The sequence below is a fragment of the Alexandromys fortis genome, unplaced genomic scaffold (genome assembly GCF_014885135.2).
Source record: "Alexandromys fortis isolate MF-2015 unplaced genomic scaffold, M_Fortis_MF-2015_v1.1 scaffold_127, whole genome shotgun sequence".
Classification (NCBI taxonomy): domain Eukaryota; kingdom Metazoa; phylum Chordata; class Mammalia; order Rodentia; family Cricetidae; genus Alexandromys; species Alexandromys fortis.
The window spans coordinates 3,783,970-3,809,181 of NW_026068006.1; the positions used below are offsets into that span (position 1 = coordinate 3,783,970).

A 25,212-nucleotide genomic window follows, 5' to 3' on the forward strand; every position below is an offset into this window, starting at 1 on the left:
GTTATGGTTCCTGATATCAACGTAACAGAAAAATCTTCCTTTGATAAATCTAGGGGATTTTTTTAAAGTGGTTTTAAAATAATTCAAATGTAGTGATTTTAAAATAATTCAAATGTAGATTACTATTGTTCTGTTGGAAATCTAAATGAGTTAGTTGGTCATCTATCTTTGCTTGGATTCTGCATTTATGTGTGTGAGTGTGCATGCCACACGTGTGTGTGCGTATATGGACATGCATGCACATCTGTGTGGGTCTCCCATAGTCATTTGTCATTTGTCACATTCCTCATCTGGCAGAAACAGTTATCTGCTTAAGAAATCTTTGTGGAAAAGGGGAGCATCAGATTGCTATTCCTGTGGTGGGTTCCTCTTTAGCTGCAAGAGAGGGGTTATTTTATAAAGTATGAATAAAATCAATTTATAATCATTGTTAGAAAAGATAGGCATAGTCTGATGACTACTAAATGGTGATATCCTGAGAGCACAGAAGTGCCATTTCTAATAAATGCTGCTAAATTCAACTGATAAAATAGCAGCACTCACACCCAATGGGCTAAGAGACAGAAACACTCTATTAATATTAATGGTAATATTATGTTGTATTTACACAATATCTTACCATTTTCAAGTTGCACCCACACTGTTTGGCTTCCGAGCCCCCCTCCCTTGGAAAAAAGAATGAAGGATGTTATTCCTTGCTGTATGTAGAGACAAAGCGTCAAAAGCATTAAATAGTCTGGCCAAATTTACAAGCAGGTAGTGGCTGAGCGGCCAAAGGCAGCAAACCGTTGAGCTTTGCTAGCGTTTCGGTTGATGAGAAGGTGTATAAATCAGAGTGGGAGGGAGCAGATGAAAATGGGCATAAAAGGCATTTGGGGTGACTTAGAGTTCTTGGTCATTTTTTTCTCAAAGACCAGCCAGCAGCTCTGCCTGTAGGATTCATTATTAAAAATATAGGCAGAAAACTCCATTTTCCAAGTTTTGTGAAAGGCCAATTTATATTAGCCTGATTTATTCTAAACTTTCAGGATTTTATAATAAAAAGCTTTCACGGGTATGGGGATTTATGTGAACTCAGCAACACGGGATATTCTGATCATCCATTAGATAAATGTTCTGTTCCTGGCTCTTTCTCCATCTCTAGAACATCAATATATTCATCAGCATAAAATAGGATGGGCTAGAAAATCTAGTCAGCGATTGAAATCTCCGCTGAGTTCACCAGGCAGCACACCTGCCTGGTCTTGTTCATCTGCCTGTATTGCAAAGTGTCCTCTGGGTTTAAGATGATAAAGTAGGACCACAGGATTGTTTCACGGCAGCTCTGATGCTAGTAATATTCAGTTGTTCTCTCCTGTGTCTGAAAGTGTATAAGTGAAACCCTTCACATTCTCAGTGATAATCCCAATAACAGAACTGAGACGTGGGTTCTGCTTGAGAGAGTGAGGTGAAATATTCGGCCTTGTGCGGGACATACTTGAAGACAATGACTTGAAGTCATTCTTTGTTTTGCATTTTCTCTACTAGTAAAAGTGACTTTACAAAATTTTGATAATCAGTATTCACTTATAAAAGTGTTTTATAGAATCTTTGGAATGAGGGCACTATCTATTATAGCTTTAAAACATCCACATAAGTAGCATTCCATAAACATCCCGCTCTGTATCGGTGCTTGCTTTTTATTGGTAATTAAAATGATCTGAAATCAAAATGAGAGTAATAAATAAAGCTCACTTTCAGAGATTTGGCCTGGAAGCAAGCTAGTTTGGAAGGATATTAAGGAAAATGAAGGCTTTAGCCGTGGGATTTCTCTATTCTAAATGGGTGAAGTATATTTTGAATTTTTTATGTGTTATGAAATTGTTTCCGTTATAAATATTTCCCTATAATTCTAATTTATCTTCTTGTACAAATATGGAACAATTCTTACATTTTGGCAGAAGAGGCGATTATGTTCCAAGCATGGATTGAGCTAGTGCAAGTTTAAAATAGATTTCTTCTTTTCCACCACACACAGTTACTAAGGGAAACTGTGCCTAGGAGGCTGGAGGGGAGGATTGCAAGGACCAGGGGACAATGCCTTGAGGCAATTTCGCCTGGTTTTCAATTTTGTTTTGAGTTGTTTGAAAAGTCAAATATAATACAATTGAGTTTGTCAAGTTCTTGGTTAATCAGTATTCTTCTTGATTTCATTTTCACTATTAACCTTAGTAGCGTTCACATCTTCCTAAGACAATTATATTTACTCTTCAGAAATGTAAGTATCACGCACCATTGCTGTAGAAATAATTGAGCTTCTTCCCAGAATCAGGGCCGGGAGTGTGTGTGTTGAAATCGCTAAGGTATTTAGTGCCCACCACTAATCTAGGAGAGCCAAGCATTTCTATTTTATATGTAAAAAAAAAAAAACTGAGGATGGAGAAATGTATAATAATGCAAACGTAGTAGCTTACTGCTTCAGATATTTACTGCCTTCTAGTTACTCTAGATTCAGATTTGCCCTCACTGAGTTCTCTGCCCATGGTCTCAGAGGCTAGAGACAGAGTATTGAACCATTGAACACATGTTTTTGTCTTGGAACTCAACTGGGCAAGAACCTGGTTTTTGTTTGCTTGTTTTTGTTTTTTTGGTTGTTTTTTGTTTTTTTCCAACCCTGTTGTAGGCAGAACTTTGTGTCTTTTGGCTGCATAAGAACCCCAGATTTTTATATTTTATTATAAGATCTTTATACTTGAGGTCATCTCAGACGTTGGAGGCTACTTGCACTTTCTTGTCACGTGAATCTCTCCAAGTCTGTAAAGATAGCCTTTAGGCCCATTACGCTAAATCAGAATCTTAAGATCTATAAAAGTGGTATCGGTATCTATCACATTTTTCATGTTGCATGACCATTAATATAGCCATAGCTCATGATCTTTGTCATTTCCTAGGTTAGAAGCAAACGGCACATCTTCTTCATACAAGGCAAAGAAATTAAGTGGACCAAGGATACTGAGGATTTGAGAGGCGTAGATGATGTGGGGATCATAAGAGATCTGGTCTACCTTTGGCACTGGATGGTTTAATCATAACCACAGAGATCACAATGCAGCTAAATCGCACTGAATTAAATGTAGTTTGAAAACAAAATTCTCCTTATGTGTTCGTGTGTTTTGACATTTGGTCCCCAGCTGGTAGCATTGTTTCGGAAGGCTGAAGAAGCTTATGAAGTGGGGTTTTTCTGGAGGAAATAGGGGATTGCAGGGCGCTCCTTGAGGTTTTATAGAACAACAACCCCTTTGTCCTGTTTCTTTGCTCTCAGGCTGCTGATGTAGTGTGACCAACAGCCTCCTGCCTCATACCCTCAAGTTGCAAACAAAAACAACTCCTCTTCCCTTAAAGCACTTTTGTGCTTCTCACATCAGTGAGAAAAGTAGCAAACAATACATTATGCACTGAAGTCGCCCATCTCTACGGAACACATGTAGGCAGTTTGGATGCTCACCTTACTAGACCTGGATGGAGGTGGGTGGTCCTTGGACTTCCCACAGGGCAAGGAACCCTGATTGCTCTTTGGGCTGACGAGGGAGGGGGACTTGATTGGGGGAAAGGGAGGGAAAGGGGAGGCGGTGGTGGGGAAGAGACAGAAATCTTTAATAAATAAAAAAAAAAAAACATAAAAAAAACACTTAAATACAAAGTTTGTATCTTAAATTGGCTTGTCATGTGACTTTTACTTACTGAATAATCCCAGAAATTAAATTCTACAAAACTCAGAAAAAAAAAAAAAGAAAGAAAGAAATAGAGTGTCAGGATAAAACTTCTATAAGTGAACATTTCTTCAACCTAAATTATCCCCTGAAATAAAATATGTATGTTTTATATCACATCTTGTGTTTAAAAATATAAACATGAGGTTGAGTTTAGACATCAGCTAGTATTAACCTAAAGAGACCCACTTTTGCTTTTCAATAGAGTGTTAAATATTAGCAAAAAAAATAACCAAAGTAGCTTGTCTATCAAATAAGCATACTTAAATATTCACTATTAAATACCATAGAATTTGTGATACTTTTCTGATAAAAATGTAACTTAATTTTTACCACAGGAATAATCAGTGAATAATGGTGGGGGTGTGCTGGCCGCAGTTTGGGTTCTTAGGGTGCAGTGCCCCAGCTGGGATTGGTTAGCAGGTCGCAGTTTAGTTTCTTAGGGTGCAGTGCCCCAGCTGGGAATGGCTAGTGGGTCTCAGTTTGTGTTCTTAGGGTGCAGTGTTACAGCTGGGGTTGGTTAGTGGGTCGCAGTTTGGGTTCTTAGGGTACAGTGCTCCAGCTGGGAAGGTCTTCTCTCATAAACAAGGCACACACAGCAAAAGAGCTGTGTGAATTTTAATACAGATGGCATTTGATGGACTTTTAGTAAAAGATCTTGTGTGGTTTTGTCTGTGTTTTAGGGGCCGTCAGATGACCAGCTGTTTAGTCATAAGATCTGCTCCTTACAGAGTAGTACAAAGTCTGAGGTCCTCACCACAGTCAGAAAGGAAGGGAGAAACCAAGGTGCCCTGGGTGGGTGGCTGGGAGCCCTCATTTCCCCTGTTGCCTTTTCCACTAACATGAAAAGCGAGTGCGTTGGGGAGCAAGGGGATCTCAGGTTACTAGGCATTAGTCACCCATCATGGAGCAGTTAGGCCACCTCTGTCTCCAGGGAGCACAGTGGGGGAGCACGCCACAGCTCTTCCTCTGTCCACATACCCTGCCTATTTCCAACTGGTACCTTCAGTTCACAGTTCCCAGTTCACAGTTCACAGGCTCCATCGACTGAAGTGCTTTCCCTATGGTGTTGAACGCATCTTAGTGTGGAGACATTTCTCCACAGCAAAGTTTGCCTGCAAGAAAACCATTCCTATTTGAGAAATCGTATTTTCTCACAGCATCCTGACGTATATTTTTTCACATCCTAATAATATTTTTACTTTTCAGTTTCATGTGAGCTACTAAATAGGAGGTATTTTACTCTAGCCAAAGCTTGAGAAGATAAGAGAGTGACAGAATGTGGAGTATGAAATTGATGAGTAAGCCTCAAAAGTCTCTGCAGTGTCGTGTTTGGACGAAGGGAAGAAAGAAAAAATAGTAAGGGAAAATTTGTGAATTCGGTTCATAGCTAGGATCCATTGGCCCACGAAGAAAGTGTATTACAGTGATGCCTCATTTTTAGCTTCAAAATGTGGCAGTGAAGACGGATGAGTTAACAAGAGGACCCAAGGGTCTGTAAAGAGACAGCACATCCCATACCCTGCAGCATGAAATCCAGCTGTCAGTCAACGCCTGAGGTCTACAACTCCGTCCTGCTGGAGAGCACCTGGCCTTCAGAGAGACAGATAATCTTGTGCTCGTTATTGCGTACATCTCCAAAGCTCCACAGAGTGAGTGTGTTCCTTGATCATTCTCTGAGTTCCTCGGGGAAACAACATGCGTACCTCCCTGGGCTTTACCCAGGAGCCTGAGCTAGCAGCTCTCTCGGTAATGTGCCTTAACGCTTTGTTTTGGTTCTCTTTTTGCACACACGCATGGGTATTAAATCTGTATCAGTCAGAGTCCCCAAAGGAAACAGATGGCACTTGCAAATGAGAAATAATTCCAGGAGAGTTTGTTTACAAAGGGACTGTTTGCAAAGCAGAAGCTCAGAGCAGCGCAGTGATATGGCTTGGTAACTGTTGAGCCATTAGCACTCCCAGGTCCAGAGGAAAACACGGGGACAGAACTGAGCAGAGAGCATCAGTATGGACAAGGCGCACAGCCAGTCAGAAGCCCCCTGGCAGGAAGGAAGGCAGGGCATCCTGCATCTCAACTTCAAGCTCTCCTCCTGCTGCTTACTGTCAGAGACCTTACTGGTAAAACACCTTAGAAAGGTGTGGAACACAAGACGCTCTTTTGATCGAATCCAGGGCTCAGCCTCCAGGCACCAATGTCAGGACAGAAAAGGGCAGGCAGGGGTCTGAAGAAGCACATGGAAGACGGGGTCTATTGAACACTACAGGGTGTGGGAATTAAAGCCAGAAGTGCAAGTTCTCCATGCTAGGGGAAGCAGCAAGCATTTGGTGTTTATGAAGAATTTGGGATCCAAGAACCTTGTGGTGTTAAATTTGAAAAGAAGAAACAGTATCCAACTCTCTTATTAGCTGGGTGTGTATGCCAAGGGGAACAGTGAGGCTGCCATTGAGACTTCTATGCAGGATCTACCGTATTTTCTTTGTGAGTTGCCTTTAATTGCAAACTGCTAAAGAAATTGGGAGGTTAGTCTCTCACATAGCACTTAATCAATTGGAATTTAAAAAACTAATTCGTTGGATGTTGGTTAAGACTTCAGTGTTGAGGTTTTGTGGAAGGGAAACTTTCAGACACATGAAAAACTAAAAACCATTTGCCAAGACCATTGTGAGCTAGCATGACTTCACTCATGTTAAGTACAGCTGGGTCACTACTAGGATAGAGAATCAGATAGGGTGATGTAGGATACATTTTCCAGAAGTGGTCCTTTAAAAGTATCAAAGGAGTGGCACATTTTTATTGTTTGTTATAGTTTGTTTTTTTGTTCTGCTTTATAATAATATATAAATAATATATTAAATATATAAATACTATATAAATATAATAAATTTGTCACACACAAATTTCTGGGTCAGGTGGAAGACACCACAAAGAGTGGAAAGAAGAGAAATGAGGAAAGCCTTTGCAACAAATAAAAGTTACAAAGGAAAAAGAACCATTTGTAACTAACGCACATGCAAGACCCCTTTAAATGGGCACAAGCCAGTCAACTGTAGGGAAAAAGAGAGCAGGAAGCTTAGGCCCACACATTCCAAAAGGGAAATCTCCAATGCCAGATAAGCAGGTAGCAACCAGCCTCATTCAGACTACAGTGAGAGTCAATTCCCCAACCAAAGCTGACAAGAAAAACACGTTCTAACAGTTCTAGAACAGATCAAGACCAGAAACTTTCACATGACTGAGGGGTCATGAAGTAAGCCCCCGTGATAAACCATGAGAGTCCAGGTGCAGGGGTCAGGACTGAAGATACCCGTAGCAGCTACTGTCGATCCTGTGCATTAGAATGTGACTTACACGTGGTCAGACCCATGCAGAAGAATTTCATAACAGCCGGTTATTTTTATTGCATCCCAATCAATACAATGAAATGAACCAGATATCCACTGAGAGCAATAGGGACGGGACACTTTATATGTATAGTTCCAGAAAAAAAAAATTCGGGCAATGAAAAGAAACCTGAACAGGTAAGGAATAATTTGAGCAACTTTCAAAAGACATATGAACAAGGGAATATGTACAGTATTGATGTGGTTTTTGCTAAGCTTCAAAGCAAGCAGGAAATACCACCAGCACCACAGCCTCTGGCACATTCTTTAAGGAAAAGAAAGGAAAGTCAAGCTCAGGAAGTGATTATCTCCTCAGCAGAGACAGAGGTCACTGGGGAAAAGATGAAGACAAGTTGCTGGCCAAATTGCATTTTCCCTTCAGGTAATATTTTCACCGTGCTGGTAATTTAGATGTAGTGGTTAAACTGCATGAAGCAATTGTGTATTTCTGTCTTATAAACATACAGCAACTACTGTAAGAGGGCAGGTGATTCTCCTGTTGTTCACGTTCTCTCATTTCATATTAATTCTGCCTGATTTTCAAGGGTTTCTGTGGCACCATTTTTATATCACAGATTTGCTTTTAGCATTTGGGAGTTTAGAACATCAGACACTTAATGGGATGGGCGAATACATGGTCAGTATCCATTCAGCAGTAGCAGTATTTCTTCTGGTACATGGAGAACAAGTTTCTCAAGAGCTGAATGGAAACAGGGTTCTGAGGAGTAAAACCTATAGCTGCTGTTAATCACTAAACTACGGAGTACACTCCTTGACAAAATGGCTAAGTCAGCACGCAGCGGGCTTGCAGGAAGGCGCAGAGGGTAAAGGAAGTAACAAGACTAGAGGCTTGAGTTCAACAGCTGGAACTTATGGCGAGCACATAAAGATAGGAGACAACTACCTCTGCGAATCTGTCCACTAAACACAAGCACACGGCAGCGCATACATACATGCACACACATAGACACACACAGATAATCATATACACACATCCACAAAAATATACATTCTCAGATACCACACACACACACACATACACACATACAGGTACACATACACATAGGCATACACATACACACACACAAAAACATACATCCACACATACATACCACGAATGCACAAAACAGAAATGCACATACAGACCACACACACATACACACACAAACAAACATACACACATACTACATACAGACACACATACACACAGAGCATGCAGTTTCAGAAGTTAGGAAAGAAAGCATTCTTTGCCCCCATAAAAATATTAGGTAGCTGTTCACTAGACTTTTTTTTCTAATGTAATAAAGATAACGGGAGTCATGAGGATGTTCCCATGGAAATGGTCGAATGCCTTTCTTTTTATAACTTGTCTTGCTGCTTGGGGAATTTGCAGATCCTCAGAAAGACTTATACTCTCCTGCATTCTTTCTCAGGAAGCTGCCTGAATTCCAAGGACTGTTCTAGTGAGCTATTACAGTGCATAATTCTAACCGGGCATCAGCTTGTGTTTCTTAAATGTATAATTTTTGTATTAAGTATTTAAAGACACATAATCAAGAAAATGAAGGGGGAGTATGTAGATTGTAAGGTAAATAATTGGTGTGTGTGTGTGTGTTTTCTCTCTGTGTGTATGTATGTGTATCTGGGAGTTAATAGGCAAAAATATGTAAAAGAAAACACACAACTTAATAGTACAAGCCAAACAAAACAAGAAATCTACTCTAGAAATGGACAAAGCATTGAGCAGGATGGTTCAGAGGGTAAAAGAGCTGACTGACTGATTCAGCATCCAGGACTCATATGGTGGAGAGAACTGACTCCTACAAATAGTCTCTTTACTTCCACTCAGATGCTTACACATGTGAACACACACACATACACACACACACACACACACACACACACACACACACGGCTCACATAGACATCTCCGTAAGGATGACTGCGAAGGAAGAGAAGCTCAACTCCACTACTTATAAAAGAATGTACACGCGAACCTGAGGACAGATCTCTTCTAGCACGCAAGAGTGTTTATTATCAGAAAGACAGGGGGTAACTAATGTTGGCGAGGATGGTGGGAAGGAACACAGCCACACCATTGCCGGGAGGAATATAGTTGATACACTGTGGAAAACAACATGGGAGTTCTTCAAAATATTACAGATGTAATTTCCAAGTGATGCAGTGATTCCTCTTGAGAACACACACTGGAGGATATAGGGCCGTGTTGTAGTGGGGTATCTGTACTGTCATTACCCATAGCATGAGACACAGCAGCCAAGATGCGGAAAGAATCTGTGTATAATAAAATGGAGAATCAAAAATTGAGTTGTTATATACACACACATATATAATGAACATTTATAACCACCGAGAAGATATTATGTCATGTGCGACAACATGGATAAGCCTGAAGGGCTATATATATTTATATATATGTAAAATCCGGCAAGGGGGACTAGATGATCTCAGTTACCTGTGCAATCTGAAAACACCCAATTCATAGGAGCAGACAGAATAACTAGAAGAGTGGTCATCACAGGCTGGGGAAGGAGAGGTGGAGAAATGTTGGTCGAAGGCACAAATGTTCAGTCATAAGAAGACTGCGAGGTCTCAAGTGCAGTGTAGTAACTGTAACTAATGAGTCTAGGCTGTGCATTTGAACTCACGAGAGCAGATCTCCGCTGTCCATAAAGAAATCTATCTGGGAGGTGACAAAAAGGTTAATTAGCTTGTCATCATCATTTCACAGTCTGTGCGTACCCAAACATCATGTACACAGTCTCTGCTTTTAATCCATGTTGTCAAGCGTACTGCAACAAAGCTGAGGTAGATAAAGGCAGGTCGGTGCTGTAAATGCAGTGTGTACTAAAACAAACCAACAAAGGGAGCTGTGTTATCAGTAACAAAGTATAGCCAACTACAGCTGACTTTTATGGCGTTTAAATCGTACTGTGATGGAGCACCATAAATATTTTAAACATATGTCTTACCTAATATTCTGGGTTTTTTTCCCCTATTTTCCTCTGATTTCCACAAGACAGATGAGATAGGAAGGGGCAACCTATTTGTTTACAAACTCCTCCATTTTGAATGAATGAGGGTTTTCCATCAGGGTTTCTCAGACTTTTATGTACTTAAGGACTGCCCAAGTACCCTGCTACCCAAGAAGTATAATACTGTAATTCAACCAACATGGGACCAAAGGGGTCTGCATTTCTAACGAGTTCCCAGGTAATTCCAGGACTTTCACCCACCGGCCTCACTTAGAGTAGTGCCAACAGAGAGGACGGACCTGTGACACTTGCTACCCAGATCAGGCATGCTTGGCATGGCCCTGCTCAGCCCCTGTGCTCGGGAAGCACAGGGATGGCTTCTTCGATACCTCCAGGCTTTATGTTCTCCAGGTTAAGTTGTGGGTCCATGCCTGCAGCTTTAAAAGGTACTAAATGAAAAACGGAGTAGAAAAGAAGACATCGAGTCTCTACACACATATTCTGTTATGCTTCGCGAAGAAGGAAGTTGCAGGGTTGAATTCCTTCCTTGGCCTTGTCTAATCTCAATGCCCATCTACTCGTAATAACCATCTCTTTGCAGTTGAACCACCCAGCTCTCCCTTGGATTTTCATGACAAAGCATGTCCCGTTTCTTCTCTTTTGTCACCAGAATCATGTTATTCCTCTTTAATAAACCTAGCTGTGCATTTCCCAAAGTTTATTGAGGACCAGTACAGCTTATTTTAAAATTAGCATTTCGTACTTTTCTATCCCATCATTCTTTTCATGAATATTGGTGTATCCCATGAAGGTTGCTGACTTAACAATCCTCACAAAAGCTGTTCCTGATGTTTGCTGATGGTTAGCCCCTTATGTGTCATTGTAAAGAAAACCAAAAATAACAGATCTCATTACAGGTTATAAGTTTCTTCTCCTATTATTAATAAAGTAATTTGATATACCTAAAACATGGTAGCAAAAGAAAACCTGTCATATTACAAAGTTTGAGTGGGACAAAACTATGCAATTATACTAATATAAATAAGAACAAATAGAATTTACTCTTTCTTCTGGACTTGATATTATTAGTATGGTCAATATGCTGAAAAAAACTAAAACAAAACCTTCTGCTTAATTGAAAAAAAAAACATTTTAAAATTTCTTAGTGGGAGATTGTTCTGTGGACTTCGACTTTCACTTAGAAATTATGCACCGTGTATGGACCAGCAGCGTCTGGGGCTTCTTTTCCTTGTTTAGGGGACCTTGAGTGAGATTGCTTTTCTAAACATGGGTCATGGGTATAGAACATGATCTGTGTGTCTGCAAAGTTCCCAATTAGATACTCCAAAGATAGAGAAAATTTTGAAGCATCCAGCACTCTCTGCCAGGGCACTTAACACTGACCCTGGGGCCCAGACAAGTCATGAGACAAGTTCTAGTAAGCCGGCTTCCTGGAGTGTGTGTGGCTTTCCCATGGCCAAAGTTTCCATTAGCTTTAAAAGAATTCTTCACTTAGGAATCAGATTGAGCAGATAGTTGTGAATTTTTCATAGCTAGGCATCTAGACCTTACTTACTGACTCTTGATTAAAATGATCGGTTTCAGAGACATGATTTTATCTTCTAACACATAAGATGAAAGGATTTTACATTAAAAATCAGTTACATATTAATTTTTCCATGTAAAAGCCTGTGAGAGCTGCAGCCAGTCTCATAATATGCCAGAATCTCAAGAGATAGGCCTCACAGACATCTCTATCGCTGGACCACAGTGATCTTATCATTAGGTAATAAGACCTCTTTGTAATAGACCTAGAGAGCTGGTCAAACACATCCCTACCAAACCGATAGCTGGTAATCTCCAGTCAACAGTATGGAAGGCAGTAGTGGTATCTAGGTGAGGCATTTATACACAGATAGTTAGCAGATAGCTCATAGCATTCTACCCATGGCTCTGAGAGTCAACAGTTAGACATTTATTATATACCACTGTTCTTAAAACATGAAAAAGTTTCTGAAGCTACACTCTTAGGGGTAGCTGTCTCTTTTGCAGTGACTATCAGTTTCTGGTAGTTCCATGGCTTGGGGTGAGATTGTGTGCCCAGCTCCTCTCTCCTTCTGAGAATTGGCCTGGCTTGGCCTTGCCCAGGTTCTGTGCCTGGTGTCACAGCTGCTGTGAGCTTGTATGTGTAGCTGCCCCATGTGTCCAGAAGACACAGTTCCCTTGTGATCATCAGCTGCCTCAGGAGCTTAGACTCTTTAGAAGCCAGGGTGGGGGCACATATGGTCAAAACATCTTGTTTAAAACTTTCAAAGAAGCGAGCCCCTGCTGCAGCTGCTGATGTGGGCAAGTCCGCCAGGGATTTCTTCACCAAAGACTAGGGCTTTGGCATTATAAGACTTGGTTTGAAAATGAGTCCAAGAACAGATTGGAATTTCCCTTCTCAGGCTCCTCCAACACGGAGCCCACCAAAGTGAACAGCAGGCTGGAAACAAAGTTCAGATGGTCCGAACTGAGAATGGCCAGGTCTTTACAGAGAACTGGAACAAAGGCAATGCCCCGGGCACCGAGGTCACTGTAGAAGACCATCCCCATATGATTGAAGCTGACCTTGTATTCACCCTCCTCGCCTAAAACGGAGGGGCAGTGCTAAGCTCAAGACAGGGTACAAGAGGGAGCATATCAACCTGGGCTGTGATGTGGACTTTAACAGCATTGGGCCCTCCATCCCAGGTGCTATGGTGCTTACCTATGCGGGTTGGCTGGCTCTCCGATGAATTTTGAGACCCTGAAGTCCCATGAGACCCAGCTTTGCAATTGGCTACAAGATGGACAAATTCCAGGTTCATGCCAGCCTGAATGACCAGACAGAGTTTGTGGCTCCATTTACCAGAAGGTGAACAAGAAGTTGGAGATTGCTGTCAGTCTCTCCCGGACAGCAGGAAACAGTAATACTCACTTCAGAACAGCAGTCAAGTATCAGGTCGGCCCTGATGCCTCTTTTTGGCCAAACTGAACAACTCCAGCCTGATTGGCTTAAAGTACACTCAGACCACAAAGCCAGATGTCAAGCTGATGATGTCAGCTCTATTGGATGGCAAGAACATCAGTGCTGGCAGCCACAAGCTTGGTCTGGGACTGGAATTTAGAGTATAATGTAATATTGTATAATCATTCATTTTAAACTATTTTGCAGCATAGCTACCTTCAGTTGGATGCCAGAACTGATAAATATCACGTTAGATCTCTAGATTAGAGATTACTCTGCTTTAATGTGTTACTGTTTAGGATGTACAGAAGAAACTCCAGTCTAGAAACATCCTTTTAGTTACAGGCATGGGTTGGGGAAGATTCCTTCAAGAGATGCCAGGATGCAAATGAACCCGGGAATGTGCCAGCCCTTTGTGAATCTGTATCGTGTTCACAAAAGAACTGGATTCCTCAGCACTGAATCTTGGTGCCCTAATCCTAACTGCTAAGAAGTATGCACACACCTGTGTAACAGGGACTTTTCACACAGATGCCCATGCCCTGACCCCATCCGAGCACATCAGTTACCAGTTTTACACCAAGAGTCGTCTTCAGGGTGTGGGTAGCTGTTTCTTTTGTGCCCGTTTAGGGTGGAGAAAGTAGACGTTATGGAGACAGTCATTCAGGATTTAATTCTTACCTGTGGTGTGATTTTCTTTTCTTTCCTCCTCCTCTTCTTTTGGTCCTGCTCCTCCTCGTCTTCTTTTTTCCTTTTATCCTCCCATTGTGACCGAGTGTGAAATAGTTTCGGGGATCTCCAGTTCTGCGCTGGGCAGTGGACTGCAGTCACGCCATGACAATATGAGTAGAGTATGGAGTCTTCTGTGTTTAGCAGGTAGTTTTCTATTTTGTGCAGAATCAGCTCCACCTCTTCAAATGCTGGAGTTCACATCACTTAAAACTTGAAGAAAATATTGAATAAAATTAAAACTTTCAGAGTGCCAGGAAAATAAAATGATATAGAACATTAAAAGGGGAAAGGGAAGAGGAAAACGAGATTGGATGAAATCCATTGAACATTGTCCTCTGTGGCTTCCCCTACTCTGTGAGAATGAGGAACACCATTAGCTGAGATGCTTTAGTTTCTTCTTGACAGCATCATAGGAAAATTGATCTTAGGAAATGGAAGAAATGAAAAGAATATCTTGTGTCAAGCTGAGTTTGTGGCAACACTTCTTATTTCTCTTATGGGTGGACATTGGATTCAGTGCACTGAAGTTTAGAATTCTCTAAGATGCCAGAACCCATTACCTGCAGTTCATCAGCTCCGAGGCAGCAAGAACACCGAGTTTAAACTCAACTCAAGAACAGAATATCCATAACAGAGATCCTCCAACAGTCAAGAATTTTGATGTTAAGCTTTTGATTTCAAATATAGTTTCTTTGAGATGGTAAAATCCATAAGCACATAAGAAGGTCTATTTTATAAAATTTTACTGCTTGAATATACAGTTTGTTTTTGGCATTTGTTAAATACAGTTCATTGAAATTGTCCTGCTTGGCAGAATATGAATCTCTCTCTCTCTCTCTCTCTCTCTCTCTCTCTCTCTCTCTCTCTCTCTCTCTCTCTCTCTCTCTCTCTATGTGTGTGTGTGTGTGTGTGTATCCTTAGTTCTGATTGTTGCTTTGTAAAACATGGAGGAAACCACTCAGTAGACAAAGAAAGAAGCATGTCACGTGGTTAATGCTTTAAGGCCGATGAAACACACCTCCCACTTCAATGACAAAGCCAGATACAGGTACAGCCAGGCCCATAGCTGTGTCCACACATTTTCCCCAAGTCCTGTTGATAGGACTTTTGGTACTAGAAAGAGGTGTTGCTTTTAAACCTTGTTGGATTTGTTCTTTTCTTTTGTGTCTTTCCACATGTGTCACCGGTTGCCAATGTCCTGTCTTTGAGCCCTTGCTTGCTGATATGGTCACAATGCAGAACAAAGCAACGGATAGGTGCTGTTTAACACTGCTGCAGGCTCCTGCCAGCGTCCATGGCCTTCTACTGACACTCACTGCAGGCTTTCATGGCAATTTTAATGATATGATTGTCTCTGTGTGTATCAGTAGAACTGAATTCCCTCCTGCTGTATGCTGCATTCTGCTAACTATTCCCACAGCTTAAGAACTGCACTATTATTTAATAACTGTAATATCAATGAGCTAAGAACAGCATATCGGTCATTATTTAGTGCTAAAGTTACTTACCTAATGATTAACCCTCACATATGTCTACAACCCCTGAGCACTATTTCACTCAAAGGTTAATGCAATCACATTCATGGGAATTTGCACTTTCATGTTGTTTTCTGTCAATATCAATGTGCTTTGTATAAATATTTGAAAACAAGTGACTCAAGGGAACCCTATGATGAGTTCCCTAAAACTTACATACCTAGCCTGATCCTGACTCCAGAGAAAGGAGAAAGGTGTCCTATGTCTCTCATTTGTAAATGGTTCCTGTCGCATCTTCTCCCATTATTGGCCTCTTGCCATGTGTTCTCCACATACTGGATGCTATTTTTGAAGCATGAAAAAGGTCGCATTATTTCTTGGCTCAGAACCTGGCAGTTTCCCGTCGTAATTACAGTGTGAACGCAGTGTTCCTGGAGCCCCGCCTTGTGTTGACCCTGCCCTGCTTCTCACTTCTTCCCTTTTCTTCTCTTTGGATTGTCAGTCGCTTTGGCTTCAGAGCCTCTGCACCTCACGTTTCCTTGGCCTGCTGAGATAGTCTTCTTTCTTAGCTTCCACTGAGTTGTGATTTTCCTCATTAGAAATGACTTACAGTCAGAATCAGCGCAGCCTAGCTCCATTAGCCGGTGACATGGCTTCAGTTAGTCACAGTTAATAGCACTATGCTGCTTCAGTATTGTACACACTTCCCCGATTTTGATATTTTCCATCTTTTTCTGGTGTTCAAAAGTAATCTTTGAAGAGATTGTTGTTTGTTCCTAACTATGTTGCCATTCCTCAACCTGTGTACAATGACACTGGAGGTGAAGAGAGCAACCAAGGTCGAGGCGCTGTGTCCCAGGGTGGCCTGGGGCATCAGGTGCTGGGGTAGTTAGGTTCCCGTGATGACTATCCATCCACCTTTGACAGAGAACCCTTCTCTGAAAGGGTGAGATTCTCCACACAGAAGCCCATTTGCAGCAGGGTTTCTGAAACGCTGGGGCTCACACACTTTATGATATTAAAAATTCTTGCAAGTCTTGGGGACTTTTATTTACATGTGTTGTGCTAGTCATGGGTATTTCCCTCATTAGAAATCAAAACTCAGAAACTTTCAAAGTCCAGATTTATGTAAAGTCACAAATAATTAACTAAGTTAAATTGCACCCATTTTTTTTAATCTTGTTATGAGAAAACAAAACCTGTCCTAAGAAGGGAGCACTGTTTCATGTTGTAAATCTCTTCAAATTCAGATTAATAAAGAAAGACAATGTGTGTTCTATGTGTAATCTTTCAAGATATTATAGGTCGTACAACCTTCAGGAGATTCTACTGTGTCCGGGGCAAAGGGTGAGGATTTAAAAGGAGACTATTACTAGAGCATCATTATGGACGGTTTTGAGTGCACATACTCCCTTATTGGATCACAATGGAGAACTGCAGACCGGTGGTTTGAATAAGAGTTGCAGGGTTGGGCTGCGGAGATGGTTCAGACTTAAAGGCTAGGCTCACAACCAAAACGTCAAGGATTCCAGGCCGTTGGCATGCTGTCATTTCCTGCATGGGAGCAGGGATAAAGCAGTGGCTTTAGAAAGAGCAAATTCACGTTGAGACACTCATCTCTCCACTCCCTCATCAGCCAGATGTCTTGGTGCAAAAGCTAATTTGATTTGTGTTTTCTTTCAAGATGAAAGTAAAGGTTAGAGCCTCATTGTTCTCCCAACATATATTTGAAACAAAGAGCCGTGAAAGAAAATCCTGTGCTTAGAGTGACTTAACTAAAGGAATGAGGACAGAGATCCTGGGATGAGCACTTTTAAAACTTCTCCAGGTAATTCAAACCAGCAGTTGTGCTGAGACTTATGGACCAAAGTATTAGAGGCTTTGGAAAATTTCCACGGGGGAGGAATCTATTGTGGTAGGAGGATCCAGCTACTGGAATGGCCACCTCCTTTTTGCCTGGAAAGGAAGGCAATACTAGTTGATTAGATACATTGGTAGCTGTTACACTCCATGCCTCGTATTAACCTTCTATTTTCTAGTTCATGGAAAGACTGGGCTTTATAGGTATATTAATTGAATAATTTCTCAATGGAGCTCTATAATCTCTTGACAAGAATGAACAAACTCTAAATTGTAAATGACCTTATGAAGTACTTGGGCAATACCACAATTGTTCTGATGCTACCTAGAAATTATTTAGCCTTCCATTGTTGGGACTAATGACTTCCGGAGGACAACAGATTAATAGATGTGCACTTGTGTTACTATTACTGTCTTCTGTCTAATGGCTTGTTCATTAACTCACGGCTGTGGTCTTAATTGGGGGCTGCTAATATGTAACGGTGACGTTTTTAAATCTAGTAGTGTGATCAATTGTTTCTGTATCTATTCCTGGAGGCTAATGGAGTTTTAGTTTTAAAAACTTTCATTAAGCCCACCCCAGGGAAGCCCATTAGAGTCACCATCAGTCCTGGCTCTGAAGAGACACAGTATCATGGGGCATAGCCTCCCAAAGCAGACCATCTGACGACAAACCTGCTCTCTTGCTAATGAAGTGACATGGACAGATGACTTTGACTTTCTAAAACCCAGTTTTCTCACCTGTAAAATGGGCAATAATAATGCAATATAGATTTGAGATGATCATGAGTTAGAAATTAGCATATGTATCCTTGAAATAATTGAACCTGAACTTAATTGTATTTGTTTGATTCACCAACCATAAGCTTCCAATTATTTCTTTTGAAGACAGAACATTCTTTGAAGCACATAGGTCTTCCCAGGTCTAGTGTGAGATTAGCGAATTAGCCTTAATGACTTTCTTTCCACTTTTCAGAATGATGACACAATGATTTTGTATATTAAGATGCTGGATAAAGACAGGGAGGCAGATGGACACACTATGGAGGTCTGATCTGACAAACTCTTGGTGTAGGTAGACAATATGGAAGTGAACTGGGCTCTATAAATACTTTGCATACTAATAATATCTGTGCATGAGTTTGGGGTGGGGGGGGAGTATGCTAGTGTTCTATCACTATGAGAATACCATAGAAAATTAACCTATAAAGAAAGGCTTACTTTGATTCCCAGGTCATATGTTTGTATTGATGACCCATCAGTGCTGTTGGCTTTGGTCTCTGATGAGGCCATGGATCTAGCAGGAGCATATGGACAAACAAAACTGCCCAATTCACAGTTGTGAGATAGAAAAAAAAAAAAGGAGGAAAAAGAAAGGACCAGGTCTCAGTCTCCCCTTCAAAGGCACACCCCAGCCATCTAAAGTCGTCCCACTAAAGCTCACCTCCTGAAGTTTCCACTACATCCTCATAGAACCATGCTGGGCACCAAGCCCTGATAGATAGGTGGACACTGAAAACACAGACTGCAGCAGTGAGTCAGCAGGATGGAGTCCTAACACTCAGAGATCAACTGCTTAGTCAGGGTCCAGCTGTTGTCTTCAGCACCTGTGAAACCAACTGTAGAATATGCATTTACATTGTGAAGGGGTGCTATCCTTTATTTCCATTTTAAATGCTTAAACATTTCTTAGCACTTGAAGAAAATCTGTTGTTTTAATCTGCACAGCTCTTGGGAGGTTTGTTCTTTTTAACTTTAAGTAAATGCACAGGGCATTTATGTCTCATATGCATAATCAAGAAAATCTCTGTGTAGGCAGAGTTTTCCTGGCCTTCAGGCTCTCTCAAATAAACACACTGAGGCTTATATTAATTCCAAATGCTCAACCAATAGCTCAGAATTATTACTAACTAGCTCTTACATTTTTAGGTGTACCCATTTTCCTTATTTATGCTCTAGCACACGGAAGTATCTTTATTAGCAAGACATATTCATCTCCTGTTCCCTCTGATTCTGGCTGGCAACTCCAGACTCCACCATTTTTTTCTCCCAGCATTCTCCTAGTCTTGCTCTCCTGCCTAACCTTATTCACTTCAGTTTTGGCCAGTCAGCTTGTTTATTAAACAAATCACAGCAGCATATATTCACACAGTATAAAAGAATGTTCCATAGCAGGTATGTTTAGAGGGTGCCCTCTTTCCTAGCTTGGTGTGGAGGTCAGGAAGATACAGAAATAAACTGTCTTGGAGAGCAGAGTAGAACAGATACAGAGAGAAGTCTTTTACCCACAGGACTGAATCCTTTGTTTTGACAGCTCGTATTTTCAGCAGAATGTGGATCATCCAGACACACCCTGCAAAAGAAAGAAAATAGACACCTGTTTTTACCAACCTGTACTCTTTCACCTGTGTGCAGTAGATCCCTTTATCATTGGAAAGGGAAACGGAATAAGATGGCGGTAACGGCAGGGATACTGAGAGTTATGGGAGTCAGGAGCCCCATCACAGTCACCATTAACCTGAAGAACCACATGCCTCCTGTGTGATCGCTAGACTTCAGTATCAGAGTGTGTTCACAGAGAGAAATTATAACTCTTAAAGAGCCAGCCGTTCAGTGTAAAGGGACCCACGTGACTAGAGAGCCGCGGTGTGAAAATCACTGCCGTAGAGAAACGAAAAACATCTTAGGTACATGGGATGCATCCAAACTAAAGCAGTGCTTGCATTTGCTTTTATTCATATTTTTCTTTGAAGTCAGTAGGATGCTCCTTATGTGTGCAATTTGGTACAATATGCTTTGGCACTTGAAAGATGATTGTATTTACCTAGTAACAACCAATATAGCCTATCATTTTCAATAATTATTTCATCATTTTTGGATAATATTCAGGCTTTAAATGAATGCTATTTACCAGAAGAGCCCCTTATAAATATGCATTTGTAAATGGGATTTCAGGAACTTCTCAACAAATAAACTAACATAAGGGCATCATTTTTTTTACCTTTTCAATCATGCTTAAGGACCTCAATTAAATGTTAGTTTTTGTCCATTAGTAACATGACTTCTGCATATTAAGAAGTTCAGAGGTTGGGGGATAGCATCATAGTAGAACACATGTGTGGATGAGACCTTGGACATACACACACAAGCGCATGCACACACACACACTGTGTTTTCAAATTTTGTTCGAGTATGATGTGGATTAAGAAATACTCTGAATACTTAAAAGAAGAGCCATATGGATAACATAATTCCATGTATCCATCATGTAACACATCATCCAGCTGTATAAGCAGAAATGACCAGATAGAGGAAATTCCATCTATGGACATTTTTGATATTGAGGATGTCTACTTGCAAAGAGGAAGAAAAGTCAGCAAAGCTTTTGTCTCTGTGTTAGGTTTCGTTGAGTAGCTTTTTTTTTTTTTTTTTTTTTTTTGCTTTAGTTCAAAACTGATTTACTGAATTCCTTTAGGGTGGGAGGCTAAGGAATCAGGCAAAGGATGGGGGGGGGGGCAGAACAGAATTTCCCACAGTTCCACAGTGCCTTGGAAACCAGGGAGAAGGACAAAAAGCAGGATAGTTCAGAAGCACAGAGGGAGTGTGAGTTGATCAAGTAGGACAAAGGACCATTTCTCACCTGGAGGCATCCCCCCCATCCTGCTGGAACTGGAAGTGTGAAATACCAAGGTTTCGCTGAGCAGAGTACAGGTGCCGGCAAGCAGAGAACTCTGCAAAGATTCAGGATTGCATATGTAGCTGAAATGACAAACTTGAAGGCCAAAAGAGAACTCAAATTCAAGCGAGGCTTATGCTAAAGAAATTTGCAAGATTTTGAGGCAATGTGAGGTGTAATGGCTTTAAAGAGATACACAGAAACCCTGAAAAAAAAAACTCGTGTGCTTTTTGGAGGTGGAAAACAAAGACTAACTGTGGTCTTCGTTAAATATTGGAAAGTCACACCACACAAACCCAGGGACGTTACTAACCTACCCATGAGAAACAACAGAGAACAGATATTTACACAATAGAAATTGACTTTTTCGTAGTCCTGTGGTTAGGAAGTATGACACGGAGGTGCAGGTGCTGGCATGGTTGGCTTCTTCTCAGAATCTCCTCTAGGCTTGCACGTAGCCACTCTCTTGCTGTCTTCTGGGCAGGAGCTTTCCAAGAATTTCTTCTTACAGTTCTCGACTCATCTGGGTCTGTTGGTCCCACACAGTAGCCTAGACATTTCGCTAGTGGTCCAGTCCTGTCTTCGAACACAGTCATTCTCAGAGGTACTGAGAAGAAAGGAAGGCATCACATATGAATTTGGGGGAAAACAGTTCCGTCAACAGTACCAAATGGTCCCAAAACTCCTGCTCCTTTCTGTCCAGGTTTAGTGTCTGACTTAATAGATTAGCTGTCTCCACCATAAACTTTCGCTTAGCAAATTCGCTTAGCAAAGGGCAGCGTAACTTGCCTGCTAGGAGGCATCATCATGAGATCTGCAGTTCCTTGACATTTACAATGATCACTATGACACTTAATGCTTTTTTAATAAGAAATCCTGGGACTGGAGAGATGGTTTGTTGGTTAAAACTGTGCTGTTCTTCCAGAGGACCTGAGCTGGTCCCCGTATCCATGTTGGACATTTTATAACTGTCTCTAACTCCACCTCTCTTCTGGCTTCCTCAGATCCTCCTGCCCATCCCCACCCCTCCCTCCCACACACATATACACAGAATTACATGTGAAATCAACTGTTTTTAAACTTTCTCATGTTACGTTTCTTGTTTATTTCTGGCTGTTCATTTGAATCACAAGGAGAATAAGCCTTAAGAAATCCTGATGCCTGGATCCCTTCATGGTAGCTTTTGATTTGATTATCCTCGGGCGCAGTTGATGAATTCACACCAAAATGAACATAGAAACAAAAATGTATTGGCGATGATTAACTCTAATGTGCCGTCAAGGTTTTGTTCAGCTTACCTGCTAACTGCCCTCCAAGAATCGTGTGCTGAAACCTTGGCTGCCAGCCTGTGGTGACACAAGACTCAGGAGACAGGTGTTGGTAGAAGGAAGTTAGTATTATTCTTTTAAAGCGGGTGTGTGTGTAGACAAACACAGGACAGACAAAACACTCACGAAAGGAGAAGACACAGACATGCGGCTCCCACGTGGGTGCACTTTAATGGGGGGGGGGGGACACGATAAGGGACAGGTGTGCAAGCCACACAAGGGTAAGGGGCAAGAGAGAACGAGACCTCGTGGAAGCTCGCTTTTTAACGAGAAGCGCAAGGGTATCTGGGAGAAATGTCCTGCACCTGTGCGTGCCCGCGCGCAGGTGTCCGTAATCCAGGAGGAATCTGGGAGCTGTAGTTTCCAAAAGGAACAACATTTAGGTCATTGGAACATGCCCTTGAAAGGGATTTTAGGACCTTGGCATTTTCCGTTTCCCCTTTCTTCCTTGAGATAAACAGCCTGTCTTTACCAGACTCTCCCCTGTGCCCCACTGGTCTGCCACAGCCCAAAGACATAGGACAGAGCAAACATGGACCAGTAGCCCAAGTCGACATTCTTTTCCTTATAAAGTTGATTCTCTCAGGATTTTTTCAGCAACAGAAAAATTACAAACACATCAATAACAACCATTTTAGATCATTAATTCTGGCGATGGTTTTCACTAAAAGAGTTGTATGCCTACTTTGATCTGGGTACTTTTTTTTTAATTTAAGCATAATATGTCCCTAAGGAAAGTAAGTAAATATTCCTGTCACTTTCCCACAAGAATTAGGATTTACTCACTCTTCATTTTGGAAGGGATCTTAGGAATTTCAGAATTATTTAGAGCCAGATTATTATAATTTAAATATTAAGTATCCTCAAAGGCTCATATGTTAAGAATACCTGCTGTATTAATGGTTAACATAATTTTCATGGTTTGCAGTCTTTTGCAATTCCTGTTGTCTCATATCTAGAACACCTTTCATTGAGTGTCTTAGTCAGGGTTCTGTTGCTGTGAAGAGACAACACCACAGCAGCTCTCAGAAGGAAAGCGTTTCATTGCTGTTGGCTTACAGTTCAGAGGTTCAGTCCATTATTATCATGGTGGGAAGCGTGGCAGCTTGCAGGCAGATGTGGTTCTGCAGAGGTAGCTGAGAGTTGTTCTACATCCAGATTGGTAGGCAGTAGGAAGAGAGACAATAAGCCTGCCTTGGCGTTTGAACTCCCAAAGCCTACCCTCAGTGATACACTTCCTCCAACAGGGACACACCTCCTAATCCCTGTCAATTAGTAACACTCCCTAAAGACAATGTATTCAAATCTACGAGCCAATGGGGGCCATTTTTATTCTAACCTCTGCAAGGAGCAAACCTTTCTTTTGCTCCTGGGTTTTTAACAATGGCTTTATGATCCTCACAAATGAGCCAGTGAACCTGAAGTATTCAGGATGAACTTCCAAATAGGGCTCTAAGATACTGAGGACCAAAGTTCCACATTGCTAGGTTTATTTTGTTGTCAAAAATCACTTAACTTTACATATGTTACATGTTCTGTACTCAAAAAAAAATGGCAAAAGTGAAATCATTTACTCTCTCTCAGACTCACTGAAGAATTTTAGAAATTAAAAATTGTCAGTTATGTTTGAATGTTTGACTCTTAATTAACCAGGTCATTCTTATTGCCTGTAGACAGACAAACAAACAAATAGAAAACAAAAATAAACAAACAAAAGAAAACAAAAGCAACACAGCTCAAAAAGAAAGCTACCCCCCCCCCAAAAAAAAACCCTTTGCTTTGTTAACCTTTAACTTTCTGAGAACTAAAATTTGTATAATGGTGGTTGGACCATACTAAGTATGTTGACATATGTTTGGTGAGATTTAAGTAGGAAATAAAGATTTAGTATGAGCTAATATTGTGCCTAGATTGTTGGGACACCCAAAAGACCACCATGGAGACCAAGTCCCATATATAAAAGCAAAGAGCCTTTATTCTTATTCAAATTTGAACTTGGATTCACTGTGTGTCCAGATGCATTGGCATAGTCAGAGAGCCCTGAGCTCAGTTGGGGTGGGGCTTTTATAATAGTAGAGGTAGGGGTGAGGGATTTCTAAGGTTCAGGACCCCTGATTGGGTGACATTTGTCTAGGGGTGCCCTGGTGAAAGGGGATGGGTGTGTGCTGGGCTAAGGTACATCAGGTGATCTTACCTATAATGGGTGGAATGTTAATTCCTTTGGAACTTTTGATACTCTCCCTTTGGATGGTCCACTCCTGGGTGGTCTTAGTGTGTGATTTTTCCTGGAACCAGGTAACCTGAAACTCTGGTCTCTATTGAGCTTGTAATGGCTGAGCCCTACACTATTTTGCTTTATTTCATCCTAACTGCAATCTGACTGTAAACTTCCATTTGAAATAGCTGAGAACTCTGAATTCTGTTGGCTTCTGAGACAGTTCTAAACATCAAACTTGTATCCTAACACTCACTGAAAACTCGTTCTGTGGCCACTGTGGAAGGCAGAATCTTAAAGTGGGCTGTGAAATCCTCGCTCACTGCCATGCATCCCAGCATACTTTCCAGAACTATGACATGATAGCTTAGTCCCAGGTCCCATCAGGCTACACGGCTCCCCTTACAAGATATTGTGATACAGCCTCTGAGAGTAAGATGGTGGCTACAACATGGGACGGAGAATTTGAGCGGCTACAGGTAGAGGTGACTGATATAGAGGTGGGACATCCTAGTGAGCCACTGCACAGTTGAGTGGCTGTATGTAGCAATTACATATTAGATGTTTTAGAAGGAGAAAGATGCTTAATGTTTTCGTGATGAAGAAATGATACATGTTTAAGGACATGGGTGTGTCTAACTTGATTTTAAGCACAGAAATTACCTGGTGCGAGTAAAACACAGAACAAACCCGCTTTGGAGTTTATTGGGGGATGTGTACAGACCTGGTGAGGTTGGTATGGAGATAGAGAGAGAGAGAGAGAGAGAGAGAGAGAGAGAGAGAGAGAACACGGGGGGGGGGGGGGGGGG

At 41.3% G+C, this 25,212-nt stretch overlaps 1 protein-coding gene and 1 pseudogene across 4 annotated transcripts in view; both read left to right on the forward strand.

The window, feature by feature from the left end:
* The window catches only part of Inpp4b (inositol polyphosphate-4-phosphatase type II B), a 696,298-nt gene that overhangs the window by 424,248 nt on the left and 246,838 nt on the right, over positions 1-25,212 (forward strand). The gene's annotated exons all lie outside the window — the stretch shown is intronic.
* LOC126513281 (voltage-dependent anion-selective channel protein 1-like) lies at positions 12,411-13,284 on the forward strand (annotated as a pseudogene).